Source organism: Delphinapterus leucas, chromosome 12 (assembly GCF_059928025.1).
Source record: "Delphinapterus leucas isolate spDelLeu-1000000601 "Yukka" chromosome 12, BTC_Dleu_Yukka2, whole genome shotgun sequence".
Taxonomy (NCBI): Eukaryota; Metazoa; Chordata; class Mammalia; order Artiodactyla; family Monodontidae; genus Delphinapterus; species Delphinapterus leucas.
Window position 1 is genome coordinate 87,460,670 of NC_143140.1, and position 24,975 is coordinate 87,485,644.

Sequence of the window (24,975 nt, forward strand, 5' to 3'; positions counted from 1 at the left end):
TTTCCTCCAGGTTTGATGTAATAAGATCTGCTCTGATTCTCATACATATGGATATATTAGAAAACTGGATTCCGTCCCAGTGTAGTCAGGCCGGGAACCAGCCTGAGCTGCAGAGTGGAACTGCAACGAAAGCTGCAGAGTCCCCTGTAATCATATTAGAATGCGATGTGGTCCCTCCCTATGTTTATTAATTAGTGGAGTTGTAATGAGACTCCCCCCCATGCTTTTAAGGATGCTGATCAGTGGGCATCTGGGCGGGATTTGAGTTGTGTTTGGGAGCCTTCTGTGTGCAGGTGGGAGGGATCGGTGTTTCAGGTGGCGGCAGGTGAGCCTCCCGCCAAGTCGGCATAATGGGAACAGGACTCTTCTGGGTTGCCATCTGTTTGTGGCGGATAGGAAACCAGCAGTGACTTCTGAGGAGTTCATGTTGAAATACTTAGGAATTAGTAATGCTGAGACTATGCTGATCAGGTATTAGGAGGTAGGGGAGATAGACTGTGGAGTGGCTTTTCATCACTACTGGTTTCAGGACGTGGCTGCCTGGGCTCAGCAGCCCCCGCTCCCACCTCCCCCAAACCGCAGCTCTCTTGTACCCACCCAAACGGCCACTCACGTCACCCCGGTTCTGTACTGAGTTGCCCATGGCAAGGGGACGCATTATTGACATGACTGTCTCAGGTAACACCGTGCATGGTGTTTGTCGCAGGGTGGGGGGCTCAGTCTCTGTGACTCTTGATGTATCATGTTTTTTTGTTGTTTTAAATTGTGGAAAAATGTACATAACAAAATTTACCATTGTAGCTATTTATAACATGTACAGTTCGGTGGCATTAAGTACATTTATGCTGTTGTGTGACTATCATGATGGGTCATGTTTTAACCAAGTAAAAATAGTGGATGCTTCTTCTCTGTTTACCAAATATATGTATAAAAAATCATCAGCATGCTCTGTCTGATGGATGCCCCTTTGGTTTTTAAGCTGGGATTTGCTTCCTTTCCGCTTGGGAGTTGACTTGGTGGGATAGAGGTGCCGTGCCCCCATTGCTCTGGGTTTGGTTTGCTGTTCTTGAACCTGGGAAGCTCTGCCCTCCAGGCACAGTGCTTTTTGACGGTACCCTGAAAGCTGCTCTGCCTCTCCTGTATTCCACTTTAAAGCAAGGGTGTGGAATAGAGAATAGCTCACTCCCCTTTTAACCTAGCATTACTTGGTAGGTTAACTAGAGGAGCTGCCCTCGGGTGGCCTGCTGAGGATGTGTGAGGTTGGAGTCGCCCTGTTCAGCCCCTGCCACTGCATCAGGTTCTGAGGTGCTGCCTGCCTTTCTGACTTGCAGACCCGGCTGGGTTCCATCTGCCACCTGCAGGTTTCTAGCTTGCCTCCTTCAAAACAATCAACAGAAAGGACCACAGAGCCCTCTGTTAGTTAGGGGACTCCTGGTTATAAGTTAGAGAGACCTAACTGAACTCGTTTATACACTAAAGGCAATTTATTGGAAGGATTCTGGGCTGTGTCCTAAAATCTCTGCAGGGATATAGCTGGGCTTCAGGCCAGGAGCCAGAGACTGGAACACTCTGTGGATGGGCCTGGGAAGCTCTTTCCTTCTCTCTGTCCCCATCTCTTAGCTTCCTTCAGTGCTTCGAGTTCTTTGTTCCAGACCAGCATCCTCTGCTCCCTGGTCCATGTGGCACAACGTGGCTGCCAGCACCCATGTTCTTCATTGTTATGATCCAGGTGTCTAGAGACTATTTTCTCTGTTCCAGAATTTCCTGGGAAGAACTGATGAGTGGTCACAGAAGATGGAACCAGGCTGTGAAAGCACCTAATAAGCTTTGCATTAGAAATTACACAGAACAGTGAGACACCAAACGAAACCAGAACAAAGTGCTGACATCTCCACTACCAACAAAAACCCCAGTGAGTTGAGGAGACGGACCTGCCAAACACATTCTGGAATCACCTTTTTTAAAATTAAATTTCTTTTTCAGTGAAATAAATTAGAGCCTATTTTTATGTCAGCGTTGTTTGAACTCAGAGAAATTGTGGCCAAAGTTTACTTCAGCAGGGGAGCTTGATGTGGGAGATAGATTCCCGAAAACCTGAGTATAAATAAAATATTTTAAATTAAATTATATTTTAAATATACAAGGGGAGTCAGTGGTTAAGGCCCTGACTGCTTGCTATCAGAAGGAATCCTTTTGTAAATCTTTTTCTAAAATGCAGTAATTTTAACCTTATGAATTTGGATCTTCCTATATCACATTTACCTAAGATCAGAGTGCACCAGTGGATTGTCCTTCCTTGCCGTCGGGGACAATTATCTTGTCGGGGTCACTGGCTCATTGGCAGATTGAACGCTCCACCGACTTCTGAGGTTATGAACAATAACAGTTTCTCTTTTAGTTGTTTGGTTACACCCATAGATCCCCTGTATGAATTTGAGAATTCCTCTGTGAGTTGGAATTAAATGGGGATTGAACACTCTGTCTGAATTGTGAAGCTGTATGCAATAATCCAAGCAGGTTCGAAAGTATCACTTAGTGATTGCAAGAAAAAGAGCAGTCTGACAATTCCAGGAATTAGTGCCATTTGAGAATTTGGGAATTGGTCATGTTGTCAAATGTGCAGGATCTATTGTATTTGCACATCAGTCGTAAAGGTGGTTTATTACCTATTTGACTTATTAGTGTATTTAAAATTAAAAACTCAGTTTCCCTCCTCAGAAAATGTGGGTTGTGTGGAAGTATGAGTATCACTGGCCTTGAGGGGCAGGGCATGGTTAGCACCTGAGTAAATATTGGCGTAGTGGAAGATGACACCCTCTGGAAGCCTGCTCTATCTGACATGCCCCTCACTGTACTAGATTTCCTGCCCTCAGAAGGATAGGAGACATTTATTACTGCTTTAAAGAATTTAGAAGCCACTGGTATTCTAAAATAGTGCTGAAAGAGCCCTGCTGTTGGATGAAACCTGGGACTACTGCATGTGGGTTATGGGAAACCCTTTATTCCATATGACCTTTCTTTCCTTGTGCAGGCCTCTTTCTACATACCATGGGGGATGCCTCTGACATGTCTTGTCTTAAATAGAATGCCTTGAACCGTCCTTCTGTCTCAAAAATGCAGAGCTGGGGAGCTCTGAGGATTGGGGAGACTCGGTGCTCTCAGAACGACACAAGTTAGAAGTAATAATGGAAAAACAAAAGCATATATGAGGGGGCCGATTTCATGTGGTGCCTTATGACAACCCAGAAAAAATCAAATTAGTATTGTAAATTTGATAAGGCACCACCTTTTAGTTTATAAAGCATGTTACATTCCTCAGAGCATTTTTATAAACGTTGTCACCTTTGATCTTTATAGTGTTGTCAGTAAAGGTGGTAAAGAGTGCAGCAAATCGACTCTCCATTTACGGATGGGAAGCAGTCTGCGAGCAGCTGTGCACCCCTGGCGTGTCCCCGCCACTAACTAGCACAGCTGACTGGAGCTCCTCCTCCAATTCCTGCTCAGATGCTTTTCCCATTTCACTTTTTCTGACCCTCCTTTTTAAAAGAAATTTTATTTGATGATAACTTTATTTACTTACTTATTTAGAGCCCAGCCTTCTCCCACAAAAGAGTTAAGGTGGCTTAAAAGTAATGACTAAGAAGGAAATTATGTTGATAGAAAATATTGGCTCAAGTAAGGCCCGTTTTCTTCTTAAACTTTGAAAATGGGGATAAGAGGAAAACTGTTAGATTAAAATTAAATCCTCTCTGTGTGCCGAGAGCTCCCCAGCAGTTGTTAGGTCATTGCACAGCCCCCAGATATTAAGCATATATAAACCTTTTTCGTGCCCCAAGTTTAGGATTGTATGAATGGAGAAAGGAGTGGTACATGAGGGAGCTTTGCGGTTACAGACACCTGAGCTTCGCTCTTTTGGTGTTATACTTAGTGTCTTTATAAGTGTAAGCATAAAAAGCAGCAGTCTATTACAGTACATTTATAAAACGGTGGAAAATCACCTGCGATCTCCACCATTTTTATAACTCTTAAGCATAGCATTATTTTGAATTCTCCTACAAACACCTTTGTATGTGTTTGAAAATTGAACATAGCACAAGCATTTTTCATGTTTCTATATAGTCTTCATAACTATAGCTTTTTATTGCGACAAAATATATAACATACAATTTACTCTTTTAACCATTTTTAAAGTGTGCAGGTCAGTGGCCTGAAGGACATTCACCTTATCGTGCAGCCATCTCCACCCTCCGCCTCTAGAACTTCTTGTCTTCCCAGACCGAAACTCCGTACCCGTTAAACACTCGTTCCCCATTCCCCACTCCTGGCAGCCACCCTTTTTCTGTGTGTCTGTAGGAGTGTGACTACTCGAGTTACCACATTATATTCACTTACAGTGAAATCACACAGTGTTCGCCCTTTTGTGCCTGGCTTATTTCATTTAGCATGATGTCTTCAAGTTTCATCCATGTCGTAGCGTGTGTCAGAAATTTCCTTCCTTTTTAAGACTGAACAATATCCCATTGTATGTACATGCCACATTTTCTTTATCCATTCATCTGTTGATGGACACATGGGTAATTACACATTTTTGAGGACTGTATAATATCCCACCAAGTAGATAAATCATATAATGATATTCTTCAGTGTTTGCTGTTTGGGTTGCTTCCATTTGGGGCTATTTTAAAGTAAAGATGTAGTAAATATCATCGTACTTTTTTAAAAAAATCCTTCTGGGTTGTTTCTTTGCAATGATTATACAAATACTTATGTTCTGTTTTGTTTGTCATTTACTGAGTTAGAATTTAGGCTAAACTTTTGGATGAAAATAATTTAGGTGTATGCTAAAAATAAAAAGCATTACTCTGCATTTTATTGAATATGCCTTAGTTTTAATGAGGAAGGGCCATAGAAAGAATTCTTATTACATCAGTCAGTAGAATGCCTCCTCAGTGGGAGGGCATGGTGCAGTGGTTTACAGATGTCAGAGATGATTGATGTTTCAGTAGTTGAAGAACTGATTTCGGGACAATATTCAAGAAGAGTCTATGGGCTGATGAAAAGATTATCAGGTCTTTGAGAATTAGTCCAGCGGTGAAACTATAATTTTTACAAGACGGAGTGGTCATGTTGGGGAAGAATTGGTATCTTTGTTCCTGTTTTTGTTGTCATCAGTCTTTGGCATGTCTGTGAATACAGAGCTGGAGTGAAAGATGTGATCCTTGACCTCAGAGCTCTTACACCCAGGTTGTCATACCACCATGTCAAACAGTTAGAAAACCAGAGCAGCTAGTGGTGAGAGAAGCCGGCGTTGGGTTCCTACAGAGGAAGCAAAAGCAGGCCCCCCTTGCTTTTTGGATAGCTGTTAGACTGAGAGGAGGGCAGGCCCTAAGAGCGTTCCAGAAGAGGGCCTTCAGTTTGATATCCTGCCCCCACTCCTGCATCAACTGCTGCTACCTTAGGCCTCTGCGTACAGTCCGCGGCCGTCTGACCGTAAGTCCTCCGATCGCTGGGGAGCTTCACTTCTTTGCAAGGCTGATCTCCACCCTTTCCCAGGCAGCTCATTGCTGTGGCATCCACCGTGACCTGGAGTGTCGTTCCCCTGCGCACGGGTGCAGTAAGAAGGCCTGTGCGGTCTCGCCGACCCAGTGCAGACAGCCGTTCTTTGGCCAGACGTTGCCTAAAGCGCTTCAGTGGTGTGCTGGCCTTTCCTGGCTGAATTAAGGCTCTTTGTTACTTTTCTATCAGTCTAAACCTATCTGCTCCATGTCTTTTAGAAATTCTTCAAGGGCCTGTCAGTAGTGCCTGTCTGTTTTGTGCAAAAAATTCTTGTGGCACTTTTATATTTGTTTGATCATTTTAAAGGAATTTGAGAGAGGGACTAGGTAAACACATAGGCTCATTCATCACTTTGAATTTATTCTTGTGTGTTTTGTTTTCCCATTTTACTGAACTCTCTTAATAGTACTAATTTCATTCAATTCTGTGTGTTTTGCAGATGGAAAATTATTTATAAATAAGGATTTTTTGCTCTTTCCATTTTTATATGACTTTTTTTTCCCCTGTCATAATATACTTCTTGGAATTTTTGCAGTGATGTTGAACAACACTGTTGGTGAACATCTTTGGCTTAATCCTCACGTTAGCCAAACTTTAGCACTGTTGGTGTTTTTTTTTTTTTGCAGTACGCGGGCCTCTCACTGTTGTGGCCTCTCCCATTGCGGAGCACAGGCTCCGGACGCGCAGGCTCAGCGGCCACGGCTCACGGGCGCAGCTGCTCCGCGGCATGTGGGATCTTCCCCGACCGGGGCACGAACCCGTGTCCCCTGCATCGGCAGGCGGGCTCTCAACCACTGCGCCACCAGGGAAGCCCAGCACTGTTGGTTTTAATCACTGTCTGCGTATTGCCCAGTCGCTTTCTGGAAACTGGGACTAGTACTGGAGTGTACATGTCACCTACAGCCTCACTAGTGTTGAGTGCCCAGAGTACTGCCAAAGCTCTTCTTAATCTGTAGTTCTGTCATTTTAACATTAAATTTGAGTTTGGTCATTGGTTATTTCCTGTAGACATTCTGGAGTCCATGAGAACAGTCAGAGTTGGGCTTTATTCATACATCATTTTGTTCTCATCAAATACTTATACACAGCTTTCCCTCCCTATTCCAGAGCAGCTTGGGTGTGGAGTGGAAATTACTGGCAACACAGTTTGGTGGAGAAAGTATGGGCCTTGGAGTCAGGTATCAAATCATAGCTGTGTGACTAATAGCCCGATGGTTTTTGATAAGCTTAACTTAAACTCTGAGTCTTGGTTTAATCATTTGTGAAGTAGGGATTTTACTGTCTTACAGAGTGGCTTTGAATGTAGAGGAAGATGCAAAGAGGGCTCTTAGTAATGCAGAAATCATTCTTGCTCCTTGCCTCTTCTCTCGCCAGTGGGTTATTAACATACTAAGACCATTCAGCAAGAATTGGCCACGATTTTGGTAGACTTTACTTTTAATCAGAGATAAGTTTTACTTCCCCACCACTCCAATTCTTTGTCCCTAATTTTCCAATTGAAATCAGGGTGAATGATGGTTGTTTTTACATATCTTTTTAATAATTTACTTTATTCTAGTTTTTTAATTGCTTAGTGGATATAATATAAATAACATTACAACAGCAATGTCTAGCATTTTTTTTGAGCAACTATAACTGTGTGACAGGCAGGTAATTAAAGTACTTTGTATATATTTAATCATCCCAGCAGTCCTTCTTCATGGGAAACTGAGGCTGAGACAGGTCACCGAGGTTGGGAGTGTGACCCAGGCTGCACATCCTGGCAGTCTGACTCTGGAGTTGTACTTCTGCTGCCTCTGGACTGCCATCGTGGTATTGAAGGGTTTGTTCCCTTTATTCTGTATTCCTGAAGCCCATTCTAGTGTGAGTGTGTATACATGTGTATGTAGAAAAAAAAATCTTTGTTTTTGAAAAGGCTAGTTATTATGAAGTTAGATAGCAAATGTCAAATACAGAGCATTCATATCTATTGAATATGTTAATTCTAATCGGTAGCATTAAAGCTTTTTCCTTACCTAGGCAGTATAATTTGATTTATCCCCCCTTGAAATTGCCACTCAGATCTGAATCCCTCTACTATGTCTCTAGAACCCTGGTTTCGTTTTGTCCTAGATTATCATAAAGTCCTCGTTATTGGGATATTCTTAAAATTTTTTATTATAAAATATATCTAACATAGAATTTACCATCTTAATCATTTTTAAGTTACAGTTCAGTGGTGTTAAATACGTTTATAATGTTGTGCAACTGTCACCACCATCCATCTTTATAACTGTTTTCATTTTGTGAAACTGAAACTCTGTACCCATTAAACAGCATCCTCCCCCAAGCCCCTGTCAACCACCATTCCACCTTCTCTCTCTTTGACTAACCTAAATAGTTCATATAAGGAATCAGACAGTACTTGTCTTTTTGGGACTGGCTAATGTCACTTAGCACAGTGTCCGCAAGGCTCATCCAAGTTATAGCATGTGTCAGAATTTCCTTCCTTTTTTAAGACTAACATCCCATCATATGTATATACCACATTTTGCTTATCCATTTATCTGTTGATGGACACTTGGTTTGCTTCCATGTCATTATCTGGACAGTCTTGTCAGTATAGTTCTTGTCAGTATATTCTCCTTGCTTTGGCCCATGGTTAAAATCTTTTTTTTTTTTTTTTTTTTTGCTTTGCTATTGCACCATCTTCTTAAGATCTACACTGGCTTTATGTTTCCAGGATCTGTCGTTCAGTCACGATGCTCTCAGCTCTGCCTCAGTGCACTTGCTGGCCCTTGGTTATAGCTTATATCTTGTAATGTTGAAGTTTACGTGTTTCGCCCATCTTCTCCGACCATGCGGGGAGCTCCTCAGGGCAGGGACTGGATTTCACTAAACTTCGCAGTGCTGGCTCCCCCTGAGTGTCTGGGCCTGGGTGGTGGGTACCCAGTGACCACACCTCGTTTCTTGTTTCTTGTTGGGGTGTTCCTCGGCTGCTTTCCTCATTTCATATCTCACTTTGGACTCTTGCAGCTAAAATTAACACACATGAGCTATTGATTTGATGCTTGCCCTTTTTAAAGCCTTCCTAAGCTTTCAAAATTTCTTCCTGAAATTCTGGATCCTTCACTGATGAAATGTCTCCTGAATTAGAGGTAATTTTTACCCCAGCCTCCATTGTGCCTAAATGTGGCATCTTTCGAGGCTGCCTTCACTTTTGTCTCAGCTTATACGCCAGCTTATTGTAAACATAGGCTGTAATAGGTTTATTTAATGTAAGCGGTTTTGTAGTAGTCTCTGCTCTGCCCTATTTTATTTTGTTTTCAGTTGTTGCTTATCATGTGGTAATCACGAAAGCATTTGAATCCTTCTCAGGTGGGTAGCTGTTTTGGTCCAGCTCCTCAGGGTTGTGTCATGAGGCATTGATGAGGAGGATGGGCAGAGAAATATCTAACCCACATATGCTTTGTCTCTTAGCGGAGAGAGATTTTTTTTTATTGTATTGCCCTTTAGAAATTTTGAAAGGGAGCTTTGATTCAGGTATAACTATCCTCCCCAAGTAAAACAAAAAGTACTGAAGAGTTGGGTTCTAAAGTTAGAAAGCACTGAGAGTGAACCTGTGCCAGGGAGAGCTATTGGAAGGCTACATTTGGGAATCCGTACGGTTGCGTTTAAGGCGAGGTAAAGGGTGTGTGTAAAGGGTTGGCGGGGGAGGGGGGAGCTCCTTGAAAGGATTTATTAGGGCACCTGAGCAGTGGAGACCTTAAAAGTATTTGCAGAAATAATGTTAGAGTCTTTAATTTTTAATTTAGAAATTTAGGAGTGGAATTTAGGAGTAAAGGGGTTGAATACCAAGAGATTAGCTCAATAACTGCTATCTCTGAGTCAGATGTGGATGCTGCCCTTGGGGAGGTTACAGTCAGGGGGGAGCAAAGCTTTCCCCACTAGATTTTTTTAAAAAATAAATTTATTTATTTTTGGCTGTGTTGGGTCTTCATTGCTGCACACGGGCTTTCTCTAGTTGCGGCGAGCGGGGGCTACTCTTCGTTGCAGTGTGCGGGCTTCTCATTGCGGTGGCTTCTCTTGTTGCGGAGCATGGGCTCTAGGCGCACGGGCTTCAGTAGGTGTGGCACGCAGGCTCAGTAGTTGTGGCTCGCGGGCTCTAGAGCGCAGGCTCAGTAGTTGTGGCGCACGGGCTTAGTTGCTCCACGGCATGGGGGATCTTCCCGGAGCAGGACTCGAACCCGTGTCCCCTGCATTGGCAGGCAGATTCTTTACCACTGCGCCACCAGGGGAGTCCCTCCCTACTAGATTTTAATTACAGTAAGATGCTGAGTTTCATGTGATAGGATGGCAGATGTATTTCAGGCACCCAGAATAAGAATGTTTGAGTTGGGAGTCACCAGTGGTCACCATTATATTCTTCTTTTCATTATTTTCCCTCTTTGTCCCCAGAAATGACTAATCTGATTAATAGCTAAGAACTTTTGCTCAGTCTAAGATAATGGTATTAATAGTTCTTACTCATTAGGTACTTAACAATGAGCCCTGTGGAACCCAAACATTCCAGGTCAGGCCAGGGTGGAGGAACCAGCAATGGAGACAGAGAAAGAACAGTCAGGAGGGAAGAGGAAAGCCAACAGGGAGTTCCTGCCAAGATCTTACGGATGGGGAGGCTGAGACTTTTGAGTGGTTAAATGACACAGCTGTCTGTGGTCACGCCCTGAGGAGTAAGTGATGGAGTCCCCCTTCTTAAACACTGCTGCTTCCCAGGTGTACAGGTGTTTCCATACCCAGTTATAATTTCACCCAGAAACAAAGAAATGTGACAGTTTAGTTTGTATAACTTTATCTTAGGTAGATGCCTAGCTCTCAGTATGTGGACTGAAAAAAAATGCACAACCTAAAAGTTGAGAATTTTGATTTATTTGGCAGAGAAAACTGAGGACTTAAGCCCGGAAGACAGCCTCTCAGATAGCTTTGAGGGACTGCTCCAAAGGGTAAGAGAGGAATCAGGGTATATAGGGGTTTTTGCAACAAAAACCAGATAGTTCGAACATCAAAGGATTACTGTTAATTAAAGAAAACCAGATACCTCAAGTTAATGAATTTAGCACTTGATGATTCAAGAATCTGGGCTCACTGACATTATTCCTTTGGTATGCGCCTTAACCGTCTACAGCCAGTATCCTGCTTTTCTCCATCCGGTATCCCGTGCTTTTTTCCATTTGGGGGTGGCTGCAGTGGCCGCTGGCTTGATGCCGGCAGCATCCTTTGTTTACTGATATGGCAGGCGGTGTTTTTCGTCCACACACTTTATCTCAGCCGAAAGGCTGGGGAGTGATCAGTACATGTTTTAAATATTGAAAGCTAGCGAATGGGTTTTGATTAGTGGGTTTTAGTGCTTAGGGTACTCGTGACCTGTGATTGGGAATCTGGTCCAACCTTGCCATTTTACCTAAGGAGAGAACGGACACCCTTGTTGTTTAGGGACTTACCCAAGACCTCACTGGAGTGGACTTCAGTCTTTTGACTCCAGGGTCGAGTTTTTTTCACTGTACACGGCCTTTGGAACGCATTTTCTTTTATAGATAGTGTTGTAAATGGAAGTTAGGTAGAGTCGAAGTGAACACATAAGATGCTAAAAATGCCGTCGTCAGAATCACTGGTGTCACCTCCACAGGACCACATCCAGTGTCTTCGTCCACCCTGACGCCCCAGCTGACCTTCTTGCTGCGTTGTGAAGACTCCACTCTTCGTTGGCTTTCCTCCTCCTCTTGACTCTTCTTTCTCGGTCTGCCCTGCTGGCTTCTCCGCCTTGGTCTGTCCTGGAGTGTTGGGGTTCCATAGGGTTTACCACTAGACCCTCTTTCCTCCTTCGTCTTCATTCTCTCCCTCACTGACTCACCAGGTTTTGTACTTAACTCATCTTGATGTGGATGATTCTTAACTTAATACTCCAGTCTTCTCCTCTGAGGTTCATATTCATGTGTCCGGCTACTTACTTGACCTTGACATTTGGATGTTTCACAGACACTGCAAACTTAACATGCCAAATGGAAGCTCTTCCGTAGGCCCTCTGGACCTGTTCATAGCACCCCTCTCCCCCACCCTGCTCTTCAGTTATTGCCAGCACCAACTGGGAATCATCCATGATGATAATAGCAAGAGCTGACATTTATTGAAAATTTATTATGTGCCAGGGACTTCCTTACAGGCATTGCATGAATTAACTCAATCTGTTTTGTTCTAACAGCAGTACCACGAGGTAGGTGATGGTAGTAGTAGTCGTAATGAGAATAGATGATTTAGCTCCTAGCGCATACCAGGCACTGTTGTAAGCGTGTTGTAAATACTGACTCATGGAATTCTCAAATCACTGAGGTAGATACTCTTACTATCCTTCGTTGACAGATAATGTCGGAAACTGAAACACAGTGAGATTCCGTTCTTCCTACCACACTCCAGGTCCCCCAGCTAGTACGTGTGGAGCTGGAAATAAGTCCGGCAGAGACTGAGCATGCGCACTGCGCTGGTGCTGTTTGTTACTGTGATTGTCCCCATTTCACAGACGGGAGGCAGTTCCTCCGTTTCCTCTCCCACATCCGGTGTGTCAGAATTTCTGTCGATCCTGCCCCCACACCTGTCTCCAGTTGTGCTCCACTTCGTCTGTCTGGTGAGTGTTGTAGTTTAGCTACTGTGGGCTCGCCCTGGACGGCGGCCACAGCCCCTGCCTGTGCTTTCTGCTTTCTCTCTGTCCCCTGCAGGGCTCCTCCACACAGCAGCCGCTCTGGCCTGAGCCTGAAAACCAGGACATTTCCGCCCGCTGCGGAAAGCTCGGCAGGGGCTCCCACTGTGCTCAGAAGTAGACGTGCTCTCCTTTCTGTGGCCCTCAGGGCCCCCTAGACCTTGTTTATGCCCTTGGTCTCCACTCCCCCCGCCCCAGTCTTTTTCGTGTCCTCATGTCTGTCCTTGCTGCCTCTGGGCCCTGGCATGGCATCCCCTTGGCAGGGAAGCTCCCACCCGCCGCCAGCCTTGTCCGGCCTCCGCTGCAGTCTCTCCCCAGGCCCGTCCTCCCCGCTGCTCCGGAGTTCTCCTCGGCTCGGCACATATCACCCGTGGCCCTAACTTCCTTATCTCTGCCCTTTTGCTGCTGTTTCTCCATAAGGATGTAAGCTCCCTAAGGGCCTAGAGTGCAACAAGTGTTTGTTGAAAGAAAGAAACACAGATTGAACTTTGGCTGCCTTAGAAAGCTGGCTTTTTCCAGGTGCAGGTGTGTCCTGAGCCCAGCAGAGCTGCCTCTCCCGGAGCCCGGGGCACAGCCCACCTCTCGCTGCAGCTGCTCGTGTGCTTCTGTCTCGGGGGGCGCAGGCGCCAGGGTCCCGACGTCCCACCAGCTTCCTCACGCACCACAGGGTCTGAACCTTGTGGCACCACTGCTGGCGAAGCCTCAGGCACTTTGTGGCCGGGGGAAGGGAGCCAGGTGGGGGCTCTCACCAGGTGAGCTGGGTCTGCCTGCGACAGACCCCCGTCCCCTCCCTGCAGCTCGGGTTCTCCCACAGCCATGACCTCTCTTTGCTCTGTCTGGGTGCCCGCTCTGTCCCTTGGCAGCTCCAGGTCACTGTCCCTGGGGATTCTTCTAGAACGACCTTAAATGTGCATGTCACTTTAGCGGCAAGTTCTTTGACTTTCTTTAGTAACTCATTCTCCCAGGATGGGGTCCAAGGAAATGTGCCTTTTGAGAATTCCTGTAGTTAAGCAAAAAGATGAAATTTGGGCTAATATTAGTAAGCAGGCAGTAACTGTTAGCAAATTAATTACAGTCTTGCTTGTAGTTCTGTTGTGGAGGACAGTAAGCGATCAGCTTGTTGAAGACCCTGTAACTTCCTAAGAACTGACATCCTGTGAGAGTACGGGATGCGGTGGGCCCCGGCGGCAGGTGTAGGAGTGTGCTGGCGTACGGACTCCTAGACTGGGGCACTCAGCTCTTCCTGAGCAGCAGTAGTGGCTGCAGTGACCTGGGGAGACCCTTCCTCTGAAGCAACAAAAACATGTTCTTAGTTGACAGTGGAAGAGTAAACACGACCCTGATTAATGACTGCTTCAGCTGTTCTCTGGTCCTGAGCTCACAATTTACACAGGTAACAGCCTTCGGGTCCCCTTCCCACAGCACTCTTTTGTTTTTAATTTGGAATAACTGGGAGGTGGTGGGTGTAAATCAGCACTTTCTCTGCACATGCCCCAAGGTGTTTCTGTTGTGCAGATAGGGCCTAAGCTATTGGAATCTGCAGCTCTTCTTTTGCCTGGCTCCTCTTGGTCCCGAATGCCACCTGTAACCACCCCGTAGCCAGGGAGGGTCAGGGAAAGGAGACGGCTTCGTGGACGGTAAAGCGTGCGGGGGCAGGTGCTGGTGTGTTAGCCCCAGTCCATTGTGGGGTGCGGGACTTATGGACTCGCCTGCGTAGCAGTGATAATGCTTGACTTTACTTCGTCAGGATCATTTATTCAGAGTTCCGAACAATCCACTCACAAAGACTGTAACGGCATAGAGTGTGGACTAACGGGGAAGTTTGCAGCAGGGCCACCAGAAGAGGGGACTGGCCGGGGCCACGCAGGCAGCAGCAGCTCCTCCTTCCGGTCCTCTGCTGCCGCCGTCCTGGTCTGGGGGAGCTCAGGGTGGGCTGCGTAGGATCTTGTTTCTCCTGTCACACTAGGCTCGGTGGCTCTGACCTCTTGGTGGCCTGGAGGGTAACTTCTGGCTTTTGTGTGGAAGCAGTTGCTGTGCACGTTGAGCATTAGATCTTATACAGGACACTCGGGATGAGTCTCAGCTGTGGAGCGTTCGCGTCAGTGATGCGCATATCCTGAAACCACTCACTCCTTCCTACAGAAGTCCCCGGTGTGTGGGCACCAGAAACATCCCTCATTTTCTTTTTCTGACAGCAGTCATCTTTGTGGGCTCTGTGGGGCATCTCAAGCTTGGCTTGAGGCAGCTCTGCTTTCTTCACTCAGGGATCATCCTTTCAGCCCCTGTCTCCTAATTCCTGTTAAGTCCCTCCACTTCCTTTATACTGGGGCCTTCTCAGCAAGAGGCAGAGGCAGCTGTGGGCTCCCTCCCTCTCCTGCTAAATGCATCATCACAGTTGTGGAGTGACAACTTCAAGGGATCTTAAATCTGCCGATTGTCAATCAAGTGGACTGCACTGTGTTTGTGTTAGATGAAGTTCTGGGGGAAGGGTAGAGTCTGTTTTCACAGCTCCTTTCAGACTTTTCAAGGTGTCCAGTCTTGGTGGGTGGTATAGTGAATTTTATTGACAACAACTTCATAAAGAAAGAGCCAAGTCCAGCCCCTGATCTCTCCCTTCAGTTGTTTTGATATAGTACATTTTGGAGTGTTTGGAGGGGGCAATGTAGAGTAGGGTACTGGGGTTTTTTTTGGCCTCTTGTTTTGAATGTAAAATGATCCATCATTTCCAAAATATGTTTTTATTATTAGAACCAAAAGACGGTGTTTATGCTCATGTTGATTGAATTGATTGAAATGCTGAATTTTATTGACATGCTTAACTCTCTCCTAGGATGTTACTTTGATAATACTTTTCGGCTGAGAAAATTTTTACGTCATGGATTTAGAAGAACAGTTGCTCTGATAGGAGTGAAAATTTCTTTTGATCATTCTACCTATTTTCTTTTTTAATAGATGCCAGTAAGTATTTATTTGATCCTCATTTTTTCCCCCCTTTAAACTTCTAATTGAACAAATACTTTTGGAGGGTCTCCTGGCACTATGTTAGGTGATACAGACCCAAGTCACAGTCTCTGTATTAGGGAGTCGTTAGGTGAGGTTTAGCCTTCCTTTACACAGACTCTGGGAGGGGGTGTGGTCAGGAAGACTGGGCATAGTTTTTAATAATGTAGAACAGTTAATAATTGTTCAGAGTTTAAGTCTTGTGTTTGTTTTCTACCATCTAGTTGAAACTTTAAAAAGATACTGTTAAATTTACACATAAACTGCATTAGTATATATCCATGCTTTAGCTCAGGTATGATAGAAGATGTTCTTTTCCTTTCTCTGTTATAATCTAATCTTTTTTTAAGTTTATTTTTCTATTGTCTTCTTTTTAAAAATATTTAATTAATTAATTTTATTTTTGGCTGCGTCAGGTCTTAGCTACGGCACACGGGATCTTCGTTGCGGCATGCGGAATCTTTCGTTGTGGCTTGTGGGCTCTTCGTTGCAGCGCGCGGGCTTCTCTCTAGTTGTGGCGTGCGGGTTTTCTCTCTCTAGTTGTGGCACGCGGGCTCCAGAGCGCGTGGGCTCTGTAGTTGTGGCACGCGGGCTTAGTTACCCCGCGGCACATGGGATCTTAGTTCCCCAACCAGGGATCGAACCTGCGTCCCCTGCATTGGAAGGCAGGTTCTTTACCACTGGACCACCAGGGAAGTCCCTGCTATAATCTAATCTTAATGTCGTGGGAAGATAATAATACAGAGTTTGGTAGTAATATGTTTAGAAAATGCTTCCTAGCCTAAGTATATGATATTCTATATGCATCAGTGAGGAAAGTCTTCATTTAATATATGGCTCAAACTATGGAAAAATAAGTTTCAAATGACTTCATCAGTATTTAACTTCAGATAATTATGTTTAAAAAGGGAAGAAACGAAGAATCTCCCTCTCCCAGCCCAGTCATTTGACGCTAGCATAACTGGGACAGTGTCCCTGGCCTGTCTCCTTCCCCTGCCCCTGGGATGGTATGGGCTACCCTGTGTTCTTGCTGAGACATACAGCAAGTAGACCTCTTCGTTCTCTTCCAGAAAGTTCTCAGATGCAGCAGACAACTGTGAACACTGGATACTTGCTTGGCTTGGAATTAGCATGTGAACCTCTCTACCTAGAAAGTCATTCTCTAGAACATAGGGCTGTTGCTTCAAAACGGTGTTTGAAATTAGGAGATGCCTCTTTATGAGCAGGCTGAATGTTGAGGCATTAACCGTGTGGATAGCCAGGAGATGCATCACAGTAGATGAAAGGGTTTGGCTTTCTCAGTAACTGGGGAGTCAAAATGGATAATTCAGTAAGTGAGGAAATGGCATATTTTAAAAATATATTCTCTCTTCATTTCCTTTTATAGATCATCTTCAGTGTTTGTTGTTGAGAGGTAGACCTTGGTGTGAATTTTAATTAGAACTGTGGTACAACATTAATCTCGTGGTAGCAAGCCCAATGTGTTATGAATGCATTTAAAAAAGGAATGGTTATACATTATAAAATGAATAATTGAAGCCATGCCAAATGCACGGTACTATGCTTTTATGCCATTGTATCTTTTTTTTTTTTTTTGGTATTGCTTTTTTATTTTTAATACTTTCTACTGGTCATTTATCGCCTTATCCTCCCTGGTTATTTAATATTTGTTCATTTTCCTTCACCAGGAACCCATTTTCTTAGCTTCTTGGAGTAAGTGGCTGCCTGAACGTAGATTTTATTTTTACAGTGAAGATTAGTTTCTTACAGAAATTCTTCAGTGAGATTAAAAACTGCTTCACACCAACGGAGAAAACCATGGTCAGGAAGAGTCCCCGCACGATTTGATCTCCCCCTCAAATGGCTGCCTCGGTGCCTCTGTAGCCAGGAAAGCTCTTGGCACAGTGCCTGCTGGCGGCGGGCACAGAGCTGAGAGCCCAGCTGCCCAGTGCCCCTAGTCGGGTGATTTTGAGTCCCCGAGCCATTATCAGGTTTGCAGGAGACAGTCTTACGTTCTAATGCTATTTGAAAGGTGCATTCTTATCGTGCAGTACGCATTTTAACCATTTAAATTGGGAGAGGGAAACACTGTCATTTGTCATCTAAGTTAGAAAGTCAGGGATGTGTTTTATTGATAGTTTCTTCACGGCTTAGCACAGAGGCTGGGGTGTAAGGTGCTCAAGTTGTCAGCTGAAAAGAAATGCTCAGCCTAGAAGTTGAGAATTATGGATTATTCGGCTGATTTTCTGAGGGCTTAAGCCAGAAGACAGCCTCTCAGATTGCTCTGAGGAACTGCTCCCAAGGGTATGGGAGGAGCCGGAATATATAGGGGTTTGTGCAACAAAAACCGAGTAGTGGGGGCTTCCCTGGTGGCGCAGTGGTTGAGAGTCCGCCTGCCGATACTGGGGACACGGGTTCGTGCCCCGGTCTGGGAAGATCCCACATGTCGTGGAGCGGCTGCGCCCGTGAGCCATGGCCGCTGAGCCTGCGCGTCCGGAGCCTGTGCTCCGCAACGGGAGAGGCCACAGCGGTGAGAGGCCCGCGTACCGCAAAAAAAAAACAAAAAAACGAGTAGTGGGAACATCAAAATACTAGTGTTAATTAAAGAAAACCAGACATCTCAAATTAATAAATTTAGCACTTTTCTATGTATGGAAAGGTGCAAGAGTCTGGCCTCATTGAAATCATTCCTTTGATATGCACCTTAGCTATCTGGGGCCAGTATCCATCCTGAGTTCCCTCAGGACTCACTGTGGGAAGGCGGGGAAAAGGGGGAGCCTGTAGTGGCTGATGGCTTGATGGCTGCAACATCCTTTGTTTGCTGATATGACAGGTGGCATTCTTAGTCCGCAGGTGTTTGTTCAGTGAACTAATAGAGGGACAGATGTATGGATAAATAAATTTAGTTGATTTTTATTCTTAAAATATTTTATTTAGGAAGAAATAGCAGATATGTTATATCTGAGAAAAAAGAGCCACTTTGAATCCTTCATGCTCCCAAGTTTTGGGGTGAGTGGCTGGGAGGGATATGGATGATCACATAGGGCCTGGTAGAGCTAGCTGCCTCAGCTTGGGAATGTTCTGGGAAGGATATTCAAAAAGGCAGGAGAAAGAAACTGAATTTCGTCATTAGTTTCCATGAATTTTACTGGTATCTGAGAGAGTTAATTGAGACTTTGGGCTCCCTGGGCTGAAGTCCTTGCTTTAATATCCTTATTTACAGAACCAGCCTAAATAGTGGGGTCTTTTTTTTCCCATCCTGGCGTTTAATCCTTCCATCAGCTCAAAGGGATGAGGCACTGAAGTGGGAGCACTTCACAGGTGACAGAGGGAAACGGGGAGATGGAGTGTGAGCCTTAGGGCCCTTATCTTAATTTGTAACTAGTCTGATTAAGAGTCATGCGTTTGTTTATGGTTTCCTTTGCTGTGCAAAAGCTTTTAAGTTTCATTAGGTCCCATTTGTTTATTTTTGTTTTTATTTCCATTTCTCTAGGAGGTGGGTCAGAAAGGATCTTGCTGTGGTTTGTGTCATAGAGTGTCCTGCCTGTGTCTTCCTCTAAGAGTTTGATTTTGTCTGGCCTTAACATTAGGTCTTTAATCCATTTTGAGTTTATTTTTGTGTATGGTGTTAGGGAGTGTTCTAATTACATGTAGCCGTCCTGTTTTCCCAGCACCACTTATTGAAAAGGCTGTCTTTTCTCCATTGTATATTCTTGCCTCCTTTATCAAAAATAAGGTGACCATATGTGCGTGGTATCCTCAGAATGGGAGAAAATATTTGCAAATGAAGCAACGGACAAAGGATTAATCTCCAAAATTTACAAGGAGCTCACGCAGCTCAATATCAAAAAAACAACCCAATCCAAAAATGGGCAGAAGACCTAAATAGACATTTCTCCAAAGAAGATACACAGATTGCCAACAAACACATGAAAGGATGCTCAACATCACTAATCATTAGAGAAATGCAAATCAAAACTACAGTGAGGTATCACCTCACACCAGTCAGAATGGCCATCGTCAAAAAATCTACAAACAGGGCTTCCCTGGTGGCGCAGTGGTTGAGAGTCCGCCTGCCGATGCAGGGGACACGGGTTCGTGCCCCGGTCCGGGAAGATCCCACATGCCGCGGAGTGGCTGGGCCCGTGAGCCATGGCCACTGAGCCTGCGCGTCCGGAGCCTGTGCTCCGCAACGGGAGAGGCCACAACAGTGAGAGGCCCGCGTACCGCAAAAAAAAAAAAAATCTACAAACAATAAATGCTGGAGAGGGTGTGGAGAAAAGGGAACCCTCCTGCACTGTTGGTGAGAATGTAAGTTGATACAGCCACTATGGAGAACAGTATAGAGGTTCCTTAAAAAACTAAAAACAGAACTACCCGTACGACCCAGCAGTCCCACTACTGGACATATACCCTGAGAAAACCGTTAATTCAAAAAGAGTCATGTACCACAATGTTCATTGCAGCTCTGTTTACAATAGCCAGGACATGGAAGCACTAAGTGTCCATCAACAGATGAATGGATAAAGTAGATGTGGCACATATATACAATGGAATATTACTCAGCCATAAAAAGAAATGAAATTGAGTTATTTGTAGTGAGGTGGATGGACCTAGAATCTGTCATACAGAGTGAAGTAAGTGAGAAAGAGAAAAACAAATACCGTATGCTAACACATATATATGGAATCTGAAAAAAAAAAAAAAGGTTCTGATGAGCCTAGGGGCAGGACAGGAATAAAGGCGCAGATGTAGAGAATGGACTTGAGGACACGGGGAGGGGAAGGGTAAGCTGGGAGTAAGTGAGAGAGTGGCATGGACATATATACACTACTAAATGTAAAATAGATAGCTAGTGGGAAGCAGCCACATAGCACAGCGAGATCAGCTCGGTGCTTTGTGACCACCTAGAGGGGTGGGATAGGGAGGGTGGGAGGGAGACGCAAGAGGAAGGAGATATATGTATATGTATAGCTGATTCACTTTGTTATAAAGCAGAAACTAACACACCATTGTAAAGCAATTATACTCCAATAAAGATGTTAAAAAAAAAAGGTCACGCTTTTTAGGAAGACTGGGACGGACATATTCTCTGTTCACCTCATAGCACATTTCAGTCCACAGTACCCTAGCCCTCAAAAAACTGCTGTTACCTATTAAGGTTAAGTTTTTATTTGTATTTCACTATAGGAAATAATTGTAAATTCTCTTCTACATTTGTGTGAGATTGTTACAGACATTATCTTTTCCATTATCTGATGGCCATTCTGTAGTGCTTTGATATTGAAATTTTTTCAGAATACAGTAATAGAGAAAATGTTTCTTTCCTGGGTAATAGACAGTTTCCTCATTTCTGATAATAAGATTTATGTAAGCCATCCTGGGTCTCCTTCTGCCCTGGTTGCAGGCATGCTTATGGCCAAGATTTTTGTGCTCAGTGTTGACATTTTTTGTCTCCTTTTTCTTAACTTTTAAAACTGTTTTAAGGTGATAAATAATCTTATTTTGTATGCACTTTTTAATCAGGTGCTTTAAATTCTTTCTGGAGAGATTTGTGCTTTTAATAGACTCATTAAAACAATGGTGCATGTTCATTATTCATTAAGTACTTGCTTTGAGTTTACGCTTGTTGTACTACAGCCCTCTCTTCTTGCTAACTCCAGTTGACTTTTCTTTCTTGTTTAGTCCTGGGCCAGGCTTAGTATCTCCATATTTAGGTATACTTATACTATTTTATTTAAGACCTTAAGGTTGTGGTATAAGAAGTTGAAGGAAACAGAACTGATCTGTTTCTTCTGAAAGCTTAAGCTTTTGATAAATTACTCTGAATCCCTTCTGAGAACCTGGGTGATATAAATCATTGCCCGAACCCAAGACTTATGTTCATTATCTCCAGCTGTGATTATTGCCCTTAATTGAAATGCAGTTTAAGGGAAGATTTGGATCATTATCCTTTTTCCTGCTACCCAGTGTCTTCTCTTTTGTTTGAGGTAATGCTGTTTTCTGGGAAGAAGGGTTACTCCAGTGATTAGAGAGCATCATAGTGGAGATTTAAATTCTGCACTTCATTTTCTCATGTTTTATTTGCACACTTACTCAGCCTGTGAATTAACTGAATTTTCCCTGACACTTTTCATTCTTGTTAGTGTTACTGTAACAACGCCTGTAGGAAGCAGGTATCTGGATCCTACAGGGACACAGACGCTTTCCTTGATGAACCCCATTTCATATCAGCTTTTTCTCAGTTTTGAATTCTTTCAGCTATTTCATATACAGAACGTTATATTATGTGAAAAGCTACAGAGTTGTGTGCCTGTAAGTGCTAAGATGTGGTGGTGTGACACTGGATCTTTATCCAGCTTCTTTGAGCTTCATTTTGCTAATTATGACTATCTCCCATGTATGGTTATTACAAAAAAAATAAATAATAAAACAATATTGAAGCAGTATGCTTGACTACATTCAGTAATAATTGAATTAAAATAATAAGCATTTCCAAGCCCTTGGTGATGGTCCACTTACTCCCCAATCTTTATAACCAAATTCCTCTGTAAAGCAGCACCTTAATATGGAATGTGACAAGGTTTGGCTTGTGCTGTGAATCTTATGATTTCACAGTAGCATAACACAACTGACAGTTTGCTTCCAATAATGGAACATCCACTTCATTTATCTCATTTCCAGTACATGGGGTTTCCTATGCCATATCTCCTACTTGAATTAACTTTATATCTGTGTGCTTGTCTTGAATTTTTTTGATAAGTTATATATACAAACGACAGAGTTATATGCCCAAATTGTCCTTTTCAACTGGTGGAAGTACCGGTAAAGATAAGCATTGTTTTCTTTTTCTTCCAGTCATCCTTCAGAACTAATTTCTGAAGCTCACATTGGTCTCCTTATCATTATGAAGTCAACGCCTGCGTTTTGTCTTGTGCCCTCCAGGTCTTTTGCGCCGCACCCTGGGTCCTGCCCTTGCCCAGCCAGCCCTAGCTGCCTCTCACGTGGCCCTGTGCGTTTCCTTCGCCTGCGCTGGGCATATCCTGCTTTGACTGCTCACCTTGTTTCAGCTCTTGCTCACCTTAGGGATGATTTCTAAACCCACGTTGGAAGGTGGTAGGTGGTAGTGTGTGAACCCCTCCTGGAAATGGAAGCTGACCAGATGTTATGGACACCTTCCTGCTAGAAACACTTCCACTAGAAATACTGGAGAAAATAAAACAAACACCCTTTTATTATCTTTATTAGAAGAAAGTGAGAAACCCACAGGTGGGGAAAAAGATAAAGCGGAGTAAACATTTCTAAGAGAGAGAGAGAGAGGGTCTAAAACCAGAGTGGGACATGACAGTGAGGGGACTTCTGCTGATTCTGGAGACCTGGATTTCAGGGAGACGGTTTCATCTGAACCTCTTTGAAGGGCTAGTCTGGGAGTATGCGTGGGGTGGGAACATCCATTAACAAAGGGAGGAGGTGTCTTCTTAGCTTTAAAAAAACAGTCTCTTTTGAATCTTGTTGGATTTGGGATTTGAATTTATGCCACCTGCATGGTCTGGAAAACCCAAGATGGGAAGGTCATCTCAGTGCATCTGGGTTGGAAGTGCCCAAGGGCTTGGCAGAAGTAAACACAAATCCCCTCTGGAAGAATGCCGCCCTCAACCCACTGATTAAGAGCTCTGAAATTCGGACAAACAACAAAAACTAGAGGTATAAGGAAATGAGCCACCATAAGGAGAGTCACCTCGGAGCCCATTGTGATGTGCCGTTTGTTCATCCATTCATTCCTCGAATTTGTATCTATCGGCCATTGTATACTAGGTGCGCTTCTCAGTGCCGCGGTTATAACAGCAAAATATTCTGTGGGGAAGGGGGTATTGCTGTTGACCCGAGGCGAGGCTTTGGTACGTTTGCCCCAGAGTCCTGCCCACTTCAGGTTTCTGAGTCACTTCCAGGAAACTCTGGTGTTTTTTCGTCCCCAGAAGACCTTTATTTTACAAGTGAAAAAACTGAGACCACTGTGGTTAAGTAACCTGCCCAAGGTATGAACCTCAGTTTCCTTGTCTGTAGAATGGGGATAATACCTACCTCTTGGGTGCTATCATGATGAAAGGTTAACCTACACGTCACCTGCCACAAATACGCCTGTTCTTCCTTTTCTGTGCCACTGATAGTCACACATGGTACGGACTCGGTTCTCCTGACTTTCAGGCTAAATGCTTTTTTACTACTGGTTCAACTCCATGAGATCTTAGACTGTTGAAGCCCGTACAGTGTCCCACACTTTCATGCTTAATTGTTCTCTGATTATTTCATGTTTGTGAGTTTTGCTTCCATTAGTTAGACTGTGAACTGTTTAAGGTCAGGGACCAGATCTTGTATTTTTTTTTTATTTTTTTTGCGGTACGCGGGCCTCTCACTGTTGCGGCCTCTCCCGTTGCGGAGCAACAGGCTCCGGACGCGCAGGCTCAGCGGCCATGGCTCACGGGCCCAGCCGCTCCGCGGCATGTGGGATCTTCCCGGACCGGGGCACGAACCCGTGTCCCCTGCATCGGCAGGCGGACTCTCAACCACTGCGCCACCAGGGAAGCCCAGATCTTGTATTTTTATATTAATTTTGTATTATCTAGTCTCAGGCTGGTTACTTGGTAGAGGTTTTATAATATTTGTTTATTGTTGCTTGATTAAGCATGTAATGCCATTGTTATAAGGAAATGAAAATATTTCTGTCCAAAGAAGTGATTACGGTCATGATGTGAGAGTTTTGGCAAAGTAAGAAAATACTTTCGCTGGCCATTTATGATGTAGACGTCTGTATTCTGCGCTCTATCCCTGGCGGATAAGATGATTCCCACCTGGCTTCCTGCTGCAGTGTCCTTTTGAGTCCAAGACTACTCATTCATTCAGGGCCAGGCACGTGTGTAAGTGCTGCTCACCAAGCTCGGACTCTCTGTGTGTTGGAAATTATTGACTACCCCACAGCCATTTCTGTGTAGTCCTAAGCACATGTTTAGGGTTGGAAATGTGTCCACTTGAATGGGCACTGGGCCATCAGTCAGCTCTGGTCCCCTGCCTTCCTGCCCTGCCCTCTGCCCCAGGACATGGCCTCGATGGACAGTCGGGCGTGCTCTCTGTGTCTGCCCTGTCCATCTGTTGGCTGCGGGTCAGGCATTCCTGCTCACCATTGGAACCAAGAAGGAATCACTTGGAAGTTATCCCTCCCATAGAACCCAACTGAGGCTGGGCAATAGCCAGGACTCTGTTCTCGTTCAGTTGCTGGCTGCATTTCAGCAATCCGTTTGAGCCCCTTTTAAAAAATTTTTATTTATTTATTTATTTTTGACTGTGTTGGGTCTTCGTTGCTGCACGCAGGCTTTTTCTAGTTGTGGCGAGCGGGGGCTACTCTTCGTTGTGGTGTGCGGGCTTCTCGTTGCGGTGGCTTCTCTTGTTGCGGAGCACGGGCTCTAGGCGCGCGGGCTTCAGTAGTTGTGGCTTGTGGGCTCTAGAGCGCAGGCTCAGTAGTTGTGGCGCATGGGCTTAGTTGCTCCATGGCATGTGGGATCTTCCCGGACCAGGGGTCGAACCCGTGTCCCCTGCGTTGGCAGGTGGATTGTTGACCACTGTGCCACCAGGTTGCCTTTAATTTTTATTCCTGTACTCTCCATATCTGGTTTTGGTATCAAAGTATAATAGCC

The 24,975-nt window shown here is 44.5% G+C and overlaps 1 protein-coding gene across 5 annotated transcripts in view; it reads left to right on the plus strand.

Moving 5' to 3' along the window:
• Positions 1-24,975, plus strand: part of TULP4 (TUB like protein 4) — a 228,283-nt gene that overhangs the window by 13,991 nt on the left and 189,317 nt on the right. Inside the window, exons 1-2 of one of the 5 annotated variants that reach the window (XM_089922204.1) lie at positions 703-1,912; positions 15,117-15,244. The exons of 1 other annotated variant lie outside the window; for it this stretch is intronic. The gene's annotated coding sequence lies outside the window, so the exon portion shown is untranslated. Of the gene's footprint in view, positions 1-702; positions 15,245-24,975 lie in introns of those variants that run through there. 3 more of the 5 variants (XM_089922203.1, XM_089922202.1, XM_089922205.1) reach the window with 3 other exon arrangements.